Source organism: Aotus nancymaae, unplaced genomic scaffold (assembly GCF_030222135.1).
Source record: "Aotus nancymaae isolate 86718 unplaced genomic scaffold, 86718_ANA_hifiasm-v0.15.2.pri h1tg000040l, whole genome shotgun sequence".
Classification (NCBI taxonomy): Eukaryota; Metazoa; Chordata; class Mammalia; order Primates; family Aotidae; genus Aotus; species Aotus nancymaae.
The window spans coordinates 52,675,680-52,689,523 of record NW_026988454.1 but is presented as its reverse complement, the minus strand read 5'-3'; the positions used below and the strand labels follow the sequence as shown (position 1 = coordinate 52,689,523).

Genomic DNA, 13,844 nt, shown 5'->3' with positions numbered 1-13,844 from the left:
TATTAACATTTAGATTAGATATAACCTAAATATCCACAGATGAGAGAAATACTATATAAGTCACAGTACACTCATAGAATAGAATATTATAAAAATGTTTAGTCATGTTTTTAGAGAGTTTTAATGAATGGAGGAATGTTTATAAAAGGGAGCTGAATAAACAAACCAGTTAGAATGAAACTAGGTATGGTAGGAATACAATTTCATATGTTACATATGTAAATGCCTAGGCAAAGACATGCTTGGAATCCACTGAAATATTAATCTTCATTGTGAGTAAACTTTCATTCTTTTTACTCTAAAGTGTTCTAATTTTCAAAATTAACTGGTACTTCTGTAGTCAGAAAAAAGTGCTCGCAAAACATAAATGTATTGAGGACTGCTCGTGGTTTGTTTATAAAATTCTTGCTGTCACTTTAGTTCAACAATTGCAAACATCCTGAAAACACCGGGTAGACATTACATAGATTATGAATAAATTTTCTGTATACTCAACCCAACCATAACCCTAATACATTTTACTTCATAAGTAGCAAAGCAAGCCAATTTTTTTTTCAAAATTAAAATAAAAAATTCCCATTGTTCCAGAGATTATGAATATATATAAATATATATAATAATCAATATGTCAGATAATAAGACAGATAATGCAAATTTATTATGGGCATTGTAAAACAATGGAAACTTTGCACTTTATATCAGGTGCCCATCTTTTTCTAATTAATTTATATTTAATAATTATTAAGCATTAAGTAAAAATTACATGGTGAAAAAGATTACATTGTCAGGAGTTATAAATTAAAATATTAGGAAAAAAAGATGAAAAGATGATAGTTTTTCTGGGACTACCTAAGTTCTGAACTCCAGAACTTTACTGATAAAAGGAACAAATCTTATTTGTTCACTGCAGTATTTTCATTGCAACTTCCTATCCCCTTTACTTTTATACATTTATTTTCCCTCAGTTTTGTATGAGTGCCTGGCCTCATCATCATTTCCTTTGCACATTAGTCTTTCAGTCAACCTGATAGTTCCTATGGGATCCACTGACTTGTTCTAAACATAGTGACCACTCATTAAGTAAATGGAATTAATTCCATGTTTCATGCACGTGCAAAATTATTGCTGAGCTCGCATGTTCAATTTTAGATTATTTTTCTCCATTAATGAATAATGCTTTTACAGGTATTGTCCATTTAATACCCTGCAAGCCTAAGACTCAGTGACTTTCTCTAAATTTCTAGCTATGAAATTAAACTATTGAATATTTAATAATGTTTAAATATTAATGTTCTTGGAGGGCACGAATATATAAAAATGGGATTCATATTTTATTCCCTTAGATAATGGTAGTGAAACAATAATCATTGAATCTCTTGAGCATATAGTTTGCTATAGAGTACAAAACTAAATAAATATCCATCAATTGAGCTAGAGGCCTCAATTATTGGGCGCGAGATGTCAATACCATTTGTATATTAATATTTGTTTGCTAGATTTTCTAAATTAGATAATTTGCCTTTATTTACTTAATGAAGTAATTAGAGACTGTTATAAGAAAGAGTTAAAATTAAAAATTATGTTTTCTTATTAATGAAAGAGTTGTGGAATCTCTTAATGAAGTGTCAAGAAATATATGGATTAAGAAAAAGCAGAGATATATAATTTTGCTTAATTGTGTTAAAAATAAATATGTATTACCAGGGTAGAAGAAATCTTGCATGTTCTGCTAAAATATGAGGAGAAAACAGAAGCAGCAGGAATTATGGCTGAAGAACTCATTGTATAAGTCGGTAGTTTCTGAATTGCTGCAACTGTAACGTCAGATACAAATGATAGCCCACTGAAGTGTGGGAAGAAAATAGTAGCACTAGTATTTACAAATTTTCTGAAAAAAAATTAAAATTAAGCTTTGCTGATATTTTAAATGTGAATTTGTATTGGAGTCTTCGCTAGTTCATTATGTCATATTTCTTATTTTGTGAAGAATTCTGAGGGAAGAGTGGAGGCTGCAAAACCCCAAGAAAATGTTTGCTTTCAGTGTTTTACAATGCATTATAATGTGCATGCATCTCATTAGGTGGTTTTATGGATTATATTATCTAGTTTTAACTACACTAAATTTCTGCAAATAGACAAATGATCAAAATGAATTTTGTAAATAACTGATAATATTTGTAAGTACAAGCAAAAAACAACTCTCCTCCCTACTCCATAAAAAAAGTTAGAGCTGAGATATCTGCTTCATAAATAGGTTTTTTACTAGCTACATTCCAAAGCAAGATTAATTAAGATCTAATCAGGTCAGGTAAAAAGGTCAGCAAAATTCTTTGAAATTATAAAATTATTAAGAAACTTGGCTGGGCACAGTGGCTCATACCTGTAATTCCAGCACTTTGGGAGGCCAATGGGGATGGATCAGTTGAGGTCAGGAGTTCAAGACCAGCTTGGCCAACATGATGAAATCCTATCACTGCTAAAAATACAAAAATTAGCCAGGCATGGTGGTGTGCACCTGCAACCCCAGCTACTCAGGAGGTTGAAGCAGGAGAATTGCTTGAACCTGGGATGCAGAGGTTGGAGTGAATCTAGATTGTGCCACTGCACTCCAGCCTGGGTGATAGAGTGAGCCTCGTCTCAAAAAAAAAAAAAAAAGTTTGAACTATATACTTCAATACTCTATTTTTAACAGTAAACAACATCCTACATGTATTGTAAATTATAAACATATACCTTTGAGGTTTATAACATATACCTTTGAGGTACTGGCTAATAATAGTATATTTACTTGTGTATAATTTTTAAAGAAATTGAGTAAATATAGATTATGGTCATGCATAACTGTTTATTTCATTATTTATATTTATTTTCAAACTAATTAATTATTGCTGATAGGGGTACTTGCTCAAAGAAGTTTGAATACCACTGTTAGAGATTTAACTCTAGCATTATACCAGACAAGGTAGACGAGGACTGGGTTAGGCAAAATGATAGGAGCTAATATAAAGTGAATATTTATCAAAACACATTGAAAAAGTAAATCTAAGCATTAGATGAGAGTTAGGAAAAGCCTGACAATGACAGTGATCTTCAATTATTGACTAATCAATGCTCCAATATTGACCAACATTTTCATAATGTTACTAAATCCCATTTGGAAGACTTAGGAGTGGTGCTATACATTGTTTCAAGGCAAGATTTTCCAGGGCACTTTCAACTGGGAACCTATCTGACAGCTGAGTTCCATGCTCAGTTTCTAAATGTAAGTTTTTCCTGCTGAAGTAGATCATCCAAGAATATAGTCAGGAGCATCTGTAGTCTACCCTTCTAAATGTAAATTAATACCACCTCCTTTCCTTTGGTCTTGACTAGTGCTATGCTGGATATTGCAAAGTATTTCAGAATGGTTACTATAGGAGTCTATATTCTAAGCTTTATTTTAGATCAGAGTAAAGCAAAAAGATGCATTTGCTCTGTCACATAAGTTGTACTCTCAGAACACAAATATTCTATTTAGCAAGAGGAACAGAACCTCTAGGTGCAGCAAACAGGCTTTTTATTCCAAAATGTTAGGCAAAGCTAATGTCTGGGACTATTTCTGGAATCTCTATCACAGTAATAATGAACCCTAAAGATTTGGAGTTTCAGAAAGCCATCAAGAGAGGGAAAAACTGGGTCTTTCTCATGGTAGAGAGTAGATTTTCTCCAAAGACAGGAAATTGCTGCTGTAGGAATGCTGTCACTACTAAATGGAGGTAACCCCTAGCATACTACAGTACTCTGAAAATAAATTGTGGTAACTTGGGAATGCCAGAAAGAAAATAGACATAGAGCTAACTCAGTCTTTGTTCTTCTCATCTAAGCTGGGAAAAAGTGATCAGATAAAATGTGAAGCCTATGCTTGAGGCGTTCACCAGAAATAAACTAACAGAAAACACAAAAGCAGATTCATACCAGGCTTATATCTGAAAAGCCATAACTAGACTCATACCTGAAAAGTTACTAAAGTTACTTTTATTGAATTTTGTCTCTAGAAACAAATTGTGCACATCTGGGCAATAAATACCTGGTGATAGATGGTTTAACTCATCATGGTTAGTGTGTCTCACAGGAGAAAAGAAAGTGGCAAGAGTCCACCTTAACTAGAGTGTCATGGGAACAAGTTTTCTCTTTTTCTGCTAAGATTCATTCAAATTAATGAGTGTATTTTTAAAAGAGCTTTATTTCTAATAAATTTCACATATTTAAAGTTATAATTTGATAAGCTTTAGCTTTGTGTTCACATCCATGTAAATATCACCATAAAAGAGGAAACATAGTTGTCACTTCTTTGAGTTAAGTATAAGACCTAGAGGGAAGACCTTTTATAATGAGAAGAACATTATGCTGAGGATATGTATATATATTTTTTGAAACAGAGTTTCACTCTTGTTGCCCAGGCTGGAGTGCAATGGTGCGATCTCTGCTCACTGCAACCTCTGCCTCCTGTGTTCAAGCTATTTTCCTGCCTCAGCCTCCCGAGTAGCTGAGATCACAGGCATCCTCCACCATGCCTCACTAATTTTGTATTTTTAGTAGAGATGGGGTTTCACCATGTTGACCAGGCTGATCTCCAACTTCTGACCTCAGGTGATCTGCCTGTCTCGGACTCCCAAAGTGCTGGGATTAAAGGTGTGAGCCACTGTGCCTGGCCAAGAATAGATTTTTTTTTAGGAATATTAATTTATAGAAGGGATAGAAAAAGTGTAAGAGATGAGAAAATAGAAGTCAAAAGGAAGGTAGCAGGAATAATAGTAGGAGGAAACAAATGACGAGGACAGGTTTCTAAAGGGACAGGGTATGAAAGTAATAAAGTCAAGTGAATGAAAAATGGTAAATATCCACCAATTTGACACATGAAGGTAATTGTGGAGAGAGATTTTAATCAGTGATGAGGGTAAATATCATAGTGCCAGTGATTTTTGTGGCAGTGGGAGGTGAGGAAATGGTAATCCTGAATATAGACTACCCTTTTCAAAAACATAGCTTTAAAGTTCCAGGAAGTTACGGTAGTGAGAAGAAGTTAGGGTCCCTGGAGGGTTAAGGGTTTGCTAGTTTGTTCTGTTTTCTATTTTTGTTAATGGTTAATAGTTGTTTACATCTATTGACTTTCAGAAAGAATAAGAAGATGGCAAAGATAAAATAGAAACAGGGATACTTGAGTGTGAGCAAATGAAAAAAAAAATTCATGTTAAGTAAGAAGGGTCCTGTCCAGGCATGGTGGCTCACACCTGTAATCTCAGCACTTTGGGAGGCCAAGGTGGATGGATAATGAAGAGTTCAAGATCAGCCTGGCCAATATGGTGAAACCTCATCTCTACTAAAAAAAAAAAAAAAAAAAAAAAAAAAAATACAAAAAACTAGCCAGGCATGTTGGCACATGCCTGTAGTCCCAGCTACTTGGGAGGCTGATGCAGGAGAATTGCTTGACCCCAGATGGCAGAGGTTACAGTGAGCCAAGATTGCGCCACTGCACTCCAGCTTGGGCAATAGAGGGAGACTCCATCTCAAAAATAAAATAAAGTAAAATAAAATAAAATTATTAAAATAAAATGAATCCTTATTCTAGCAAATGATGAAGAAAAGAGGTAAATATCTATTTTGACAATTTTGTCTTTTGATTTTTCTTATGTCTCTTCTGTTCTAATTTCTCAGTCAGTTGGCTAAGCTTGTGTTTTTCTACCCGAATCTCTCTATTCTTCTTTTTTTTTCTTCTCCTGCCCTCCTCTGTCCTCTTTCCTCTCTCTTCTCTCCTCTCTCCTATTCTTTATCCCTATCCCTCCCCTCCCTCCTTCCCCCCACCTCCCTCCCTCCCTCCCTCCCTCCCTCCCTTCCTTCCTTCCTTCCTTTTTTAGATGTCCCATCTTAGTAAAGGGTACAACCATCAATTAAGGACAATAATCTAAAAGTCATCCTCAATTTGTGCCTTTCCCCTACCTTGTATATGCAGTCCATCAGTATATCCTTCAGCTGAACTTTCAAGATAGGTTTTCAATGTAATCATTCCTTACTGTCTCTACCACCAACAACCAATTCAAGCCATCAATATCTATCTATTCTACTCCTGCCAGTGTTCCTTAATGGATACGTTGACCCTGGACATAACTTCCTAACCTAAAGAGAGCATTTTCTTTGAAATTGATTAAAAATACATTTATTTTCAAAAGGAATATTAGAAAAGGCCCAAAGGGCCTAAGAGGAATGATCATCCCACTGATGAATTCCACTGTTTCCACTCTTGTCCCTATGCAATCTGTTCCTCATGTGACTGCAAGAGTAAAGAGTAATCAAATGGTGCCAGCATTCCCCCTCACCTTTTCCCACTTTCAAACTTTCTGGAGACTTCTATTGGGCATACAGTTAAAAGCAACTTCCAGCCAATAATCTGCAAGGACTTGCACGAGCTGAGCCCTGATCACCTTTTCCAACTCATTTCAGATCCTAGACCCACTGCCTGTCTTTTTTTAGAATCTGTCAGCCAAATAGATCTCTTGCCTCTTTTATGTACCTCAAAAAGAAAAATTATTTCCTACCTTAGGGCTTTTGCATTTGTTCTTCATTCAGCTAGCGTGCACTTTTCCTGACTCATCCTACGAGTGGCTGTTTCTGAAGAGTTAAGTCCAAGTTCAAATGTCATACCTTGGAACAGTCCTTCCTCACCACACAGGTAGCACATTTCTAAGCTCCCAGGCATGATCTATCTTACACTTGTTTATATTCTTCATAGCACTTGTAGCAACCTACAATTATTATATATTTTTTGTTTACTTCTTTGTTATTTTCTTTCATTGATAAGTAATTCCATAAGGTAGAATTCCATGTCTATCTCAGTCATTATTATGCCCTAGGGCCTAATTCAGTGTCTGTATATAATGACCACCTCCAAAAAACACTTTCTGAGTGAATATATGGATAACAAATAATTATATTAGCAATGAGGAAATCGGCGAGAAAATTCTTAACTAATGGCTTCTACTTTTTCTGAGAGGTAGAAGAAGAATTAATCTACAAAAATCATGGAGCATTGATTAAGAATAGACTTAAATTTCAAAAATAGATGTGTATACATATGTACATATGTATTACACATACACATGTACATATGTATTACACATACACATTACATATGTACATATCCATTACATGAACACATATATGTACACATCTATTATATGAATATATTTATATACATATCTAAGATATGTATACATTACATATGTACTTATCTATTAAGTGATAAAGGTAACACTCTATAGTGGGGTTGGGGGAAGAATGATCTTTTTGCTAAATTGTGCTGGGTCGATTATAACCATATGAAAATCTCTATCAGACCTCTGCTTTTCAACACATACAAAATCAGTAGCAGATAGATTGAAAATATAAATTTGAAGGGAAAAATATAGATATTTGAGGAAAATGTATGATATCTTCATGACCTTGAAAAAATGCAAATTTGAGATACAGTCACATAAAAATTGTAAGTTGGACTATATTAAAATTAAGAACTGGTGTACATCAAAAGAATACATTATTAAAATAGGAAAAGTATTTACTATATATATGTCCAAATTATATGTAGAAGTCCTTAAAGTCAATAAGAAAAAGATAACTAAGTATTAATAGAATGAAAGTCTTGGCCAGGTGAGATCGCTCACGTCTGAGGTGGGTGGATCATGGGGTCAAGAGATTAAGACCATCCTGGCCAACATGGTGAAACCCCGTCTCTATTAAAAACACAAAAGTTAGCTGGGTGTGGTGGAGTGTGCCTGAAGTCCCAGCTACTCGGGAGGCTGAGGCAGGGGAATTGCTTGAACCTGGGAGGTGAAGGTTGCAGTAAGTTGAGATCACGCCACTGCACTCCAGCCTTGGGGACACAGCAAGACTCTGTCTCAAATGAAAAAAAAAGAGTCTTGAACAGACTCATCACAAAAGAAGGTATTCTAATAAAACCATGAAAAGGTGTTCAATTAAGTCATCAGAGAAAACAAGTAAAATGTGCTGAATTTTTAACACAAAGTAAAAATTAAATGTGATGATACCACACGTTCTCCCGCATGGCTAAAGTGAAAAAGACAAAAAATACCAACAGTGGAGCAACCAGAACGCTTACACACTGTGTGCTGTGATCTCAATGTGTTTCCCCAAATTCGTGTGTTGGAAACTTAATCTACAATGCAATAGTATTGGAGGGTGAGGCCTTCTGGGAGGTGTGTAGGCCATGAGGGCTATTAATGCTGTTATTAAAAGGGCTTTTAGGAGTGGGTTTACCCTGTTTGGCTCTTCTGCCTTTGGGGAGAAAGCAATAAGGTCCTCACCCGATGCTGGTGCCATGATTTTTGACTTAGCCTCTAGAACTGTGAGAAATAAATTTCCCTTTTTTATGAATTACCCAGCGTCAGATATGTTACAGCAGCACTAAATGGACTGAGATACTATGTGATAAAGTTTGGGTGTTTGTCCCCACCCATATCTCATGTTGAAATGTAATCCCCAATGTTGGAGGTGGGCCTCATGGAAGGTGTGTGGATCCCTCAGGGCTTGGGGCCATCCTCATGAGAGTGAGTGAGTTCTCAGGAGATCTGATTATTTGAAAGTGTATAGTACTTCCCTCCCACACACTCTCTTTTTACAGCTTTTGTCATGTGAAGTGCCTGCTTCTGCTTTGCCTGCTGCCATGAGTAAAAGCTCCCTGGGTCCCCTTCAGAAGGTGAGCAGATGGTGGTGCCATGCTTCCTGTACAGCCTACATAACTGTGAGTCAATTAAACCTCTCTTCTTTATAAATTAGTAAGTCTTATATGTTTCTTTATACCAACCCAAGAATGGCCTAATAATGCTCTGTACAAAACTATAAAATGGTACACATGCTCTGATTATGGACTTTTTCCCATCTAGTATAGTTGAACATATGCAGGAAACATGTATCTTACAATTGGATACCTAAGTATAATTCTACTTCTAAGTATACATCTGTCAGAAATGTACAACTATTTAAACAAAAGACATGTACTAGAATTATTATAGCAGCACTATTTTTAATACCTCCAAACTGGACACATACTGAATGTCAATAGCATAATAGATAAATATCCTGTGGTGTATTCGTAAAATGGAATTCTACACAGCATTGATAAGTACAAACTATACTCAAAAACACTGAAGAACCTCAGGAACATAATATTAAACCAAAGAAGCCATAGACAAAAGGGTACATACTATATAATTAAAAAAGAAGAGAAGAAAAGGGAAAAAAAGAAAATGTGAAATAACCTACACTGTTAGTCAGGAGAAGAGGAAGCTTGGGAATAAGCAGAGCTCTGGGTTGCTGATAATGTTTGGTTTTCTGGTTATGGTGAGGCTTACACAGCATAAGTTTTTGAGAACACCTGAAGCTATAAACCTTTATGGAGTTTTCATTATGTCATGTTGTACTTTGATAAAAAATAACCTTAAAGCTTATGTAGTTGTGGCAGGATATAAGGGTTGAGCGTACCTGTAGTAGCTGATATTTAAGGGAGCTCATTAGAAGGCTTGCCAAGCAGTGTGTGGTGCCAGGCTGAGGTCAGGGGCTTGGAATCTACTGTACATAGCTATGTGATGACTTCCAATCTCATTTTGGCAATTGTGGTGTAAGTGTAGAGAAGGTAGACTTTTACAGATCCAGGTTGAGGTTTTTTCAGGATAAAGGTGGCAGAAGGTTAAAGGAGAAAGTAAGTTCATGTTGTTAACAACGGATGCATTCATGTTAGTGAGTCTCGACTGGATAAGAAGAAAATTAGTTTGCTTGCACATTGAGGAAAGGTAGGAAGATACAGAACTCGAAATTTTGTGGGTTTGAATTGTAGTAGGAGTAAATAAGTGAGAAAATGAAAGGATAAGTGGTAGCACAAATGGGAATTTACAGCTGAAAACTTCAGAAATGGAACAGTTCTAGGTAATTATAAGGTCCAATGTGGAGTTATGGGTTTGAGGGGCTAAGGAAATGTGGATATGAAGGTCATCAGAGTTGAAAAGCTCAATAAACTATAAAGCAAACAATTGAACTGGTCTTTTGCATAGGCATTGAACCAACCAGAATACTGAAAAAATTTTGAGTGGAGGGGAAAGTCATGCACATGGTGCTGAATTATTTGATAAATGTGAAGAAATGACTTGGAGGCTCATGCATGACTCTGACTATAGAGCCAAATGGCACCCTATGGAAGGAGGTCAGATGCACACATCAAGGTGGAAGAGTAAAAGTTGTAAGCAGCTGGATCTGGGGATGGGGTAGAGCTGGAGACTAGCAGCATGCTGACACCTTTCCTGGTGCATGAATTCCCTGTTCTGGTGACTGACATTCTCCATTACAGACAGCTGGGAAGTTAGCAGAGGAGAAAGAGACAACTTTTCAGCAAAAATAAGGACTGGGAAAAATATCCGATAAAGAGATGTGTATGTAAGAGGCTTTTTTTTTTTTTTTTTTTTTTTTGCTTTGTTTGCTTTATTATGAAGCAGCCATTTTGAAGGAATCAATAAAAATTTTGGAGGAGAGTATTAGTAAAAGCCACGTGGGGTAAGTAAGTCACATACCTATATGGAAATGAGAGTGAAGGGACACATTCTACGTTCTGATATTCTGATTAAGGGCGAAAAGAATGTTAAGCATGGTGATACTGCTGTATCTCCACGTTCCATGTTCGTCTGTTGTTTAGTTCAACAGTCCCCAACCTTGGCACCAGGGATGGTTTTATGAAAGACAGCTTTTTTCTCCATGGACTGGCATGGGAATGATTTTGGGATGATTCAAGCACATGGCATTTATTGTGCTCTTTATTTCTATTATTATTACATTATAACATAAAATAAAATGTTATACAAGTTGCCGTAATGTAGAATCAGTGGGAGTTCTGAGCTTGTTTTCCTATAACTAGATGGTCGCATCTGGGGGTGATGGGAGACAGTGATGGAACATCAGGCTTTAGATTTTCATAAGGAGCCTGCAACCTAGATCCCTCTCATGCACAGTTCACAACAGGGTTTGTGCTCCTATGAGAATCTAATGTCACTGCTGATCTGAGAGGAGGCAGAGCTCAGATGGTAATGTGAGTGACGGGGAGCAGCTGTAAATACAAATGAAGCTTCACTCACTCACCCTTCACTCACCTCCTGCTGTGTAGCCTGATTCCTTTCAGGCCATGGACCAGTCTGTGGCCCAGAGGTTGGGGACACCTAGTTTAGTTACTCCAGTATTTATACAGAGCTAGGGTCCAGGTGGACTCAGATAATCCATGATGTAGGTAGATGGACTGTCCTTAGGGTTCCAGCAGAACGCTACTGATGCAGAATGCTACATCAACTTGTTAAGATGCCTCAAGAGAAGTTTCAGGCTAGAGAGAACGATAATGCAGTCCCTAGGACATACACCTTCTTTGTAAATTTTAGCAGTTTCTGGTGGATGGGAAAACTTGGACTTCTCCAGAAGGAACCAGAGAATACTAAACTAGTTCTTAGCGTAAAGACCCATGATATTGATTCCTAATTCCCAAATGAGATGGTGATGGCTAACCAAGGAATGTAACTTCCTTAAGGCTGGAGCAAAATGTAAACAGGACCCTTGCCTGAGGAGAGGCTGAAAGAAGGTCTAAGAAAGAGAAATAAACCATTTCTGAGGATAGGCTATGCAGTAATGAAGAAGAAAATAAATGAGGTAGAAGCCAGGCTGGCTCTGTGGTGACAGTCTCTTCTCTATTTCTCCTGAAGGGGTGGTTTGCTTGTTTCCTGGGCTGGTGGAATTTCCCTTGGCAACACTCATGTGTTGCTGCTCATGGTTTTCTTTAAAGAGTTTGACCAATAGCTGGGGAATGAAAGGGTGTGCTGTATCCCTGAAGGCACAATCACTGTCTTTGCTGCAATTTAAATGTGCTCTGAATTTGGCTTGTGAACGACTAAAATTATGAGGAAAAAGATTCAAAGCAGTGTTTTAAGGAGCCTTACAAAAACAGAAAACCAATAACCACATACTTGAGAGTAAAGACTCTTGGGATGCTTAAAAATGTTTATAAGGCTCAGGAGAAACATTTTTCACAAAGTAAAACATGAAAAAATGTGTGTGTGTGTGCGTGTACGCGCGCACAAAGCAGATAACAAAAACACCAAAAAAAATGACTGAGATGCAGAGTGTATAATGAAAATAATAAGAAGCAATATCTTTAGAAATTTTGTTAATTTCTAAGCAAAAAGCATATAAACTTCATTAGGTTGGGATTTCAAATAGTCCAAATTGTAGAAAAAAGGTACAAGAAATTAAATAATTGTGTTTTGTTTTGTTTTTGAATGAGAATGAAGGGGTAGATGTCTAAATGAAGGGAAAAACTATTGTCTTAGTGCCTTAAAATCCACTGAAGCAACTTGCATGAGAAACAAATATATTCTGAAACATCCACAAAAAATGCTTTTTACCTCTTAGCTTTGTTTTAGGCTGTACTCTATCTCTTTTTCTGCTTTGTAGGACTGAATTTAAATCAGTAAATAAAAACATAAGGATGTTAAAGCACTTCATCAATTTGAAGTATTTAATGAGATGTTCCAGGGTGCTATATCATGTTATGGATGCTGGTTCAACTCCTACTCTCAATTTCTAATGACCTAATTTATATTGTGGCAATAGTTTTACTTTTAAGGTAGCTATGATGACCTTTCCTAACCCCAATGTTAATTATATCCCATGCCCCAAATTTTCAGTTTGGTGTTATATGTTTCTGTTCTTAAAGTAATTATTATATGCAATCTGTGATATCTAGAAATATTTTATTTCTCATGTCATAAATATCATGTAATTGTTTCTTTATCTTTGCTGCTTTTAACATCTATGCAATATCCATCTTTCTAATGGCTAAAAATTAAATGTGACATTGTGTTTTGTATGTGCAAGGAGTTCAGCTATGATTAAGTGGCAACAACTAGAAAATGCTTCCCTGGAAAAACCACTAACAAAGCGTTATTTGCCTTTTCAGTGTGGAAAATAAATGTTGTATTTTATTCCCTTCCATCATCACCCTTAGAATTGCATCTTCCTGCAGTAGCATCAAGAATAATGCAAGGTCATTTCTAAAGTGTTTGCTTTTCTGTGCTTTGTTCACCTTCCCTCTTAGGGAGGGAGGTTATGTGTCTGAATTGTGGCCCCAATGTCTCCAATGGGCCTAGAAGTCCTCCTTTAATTACTCAGGTAGATAGATAAAAATAGAGTATATGCGCAAAAGTTTATGGTTTCTATAAATGCATTCATTGTAGCAATTTTCATTATTATCCCTACCATTTGAAGGCTATTTGCTTTTAAAGCTAGCAATTTCTAAGAAGCAAAATTGAACTATAAAAAATTAATTTCAAAAAGAAACTAGTGAGTCTCTTCCCCCTTATCACTTTAAAGAGTACATTTAATAATTGTATTTTTTTCTTAACTCTATGGGACTTTCTTTCCTTACTTTGTCAAGCAGATAATGGATCTTTTGGTTATGTAGAACCCAGGTCCAGAATTCATATTCTACCACATAAGCAGGCTCTTTGAAAACCATACTTAACCAAAAAACAGAGTCTAGGTGAGTTTTCATCTTAATTAACCTGTGTACTCTGTTTTTAAAGACAAAATTTATTGCTACATTTACATTTTAATTACAGAAGTGTACAAATGTTAAGTTTTAATTGGTTGAAGAGAATTATGTGTAACAAAGTCTCATGCTAAATGGAACAGAGAGCTTTGCAGATACTAGCTGGCTCTCTGTTAAGATTAGGGGGTCCCCTAAACGGAAAAGTTTTAACCCCCTTCCA

At 36.1% G+C, this 13,844-nt stretch overlaps 1 long non-coding RNA gene across 3 annotated transcripts in view; it reads left to right on the top strand.

Moving 5' to 3' along the window:
* Positions 1–13,844, top strand: part of LOC135268339 (uncharacterized) — a 627,138-nt gene that overhangs the window by 386,808 nt on the left and 226,486 nt on the right. For all 3 annotated transcript variants that reach the window (XR_010336633.1, XR_010336632.1, XR_010336631.1), the window contains one exon: positions 8,672–8,791. This is a non-coding gene — a long non-coding RNA (uncharacterized LOC135268339). The remainder of the gene's footprint in view (positions 1–8,671; positions 8,792–13,844) is intronic.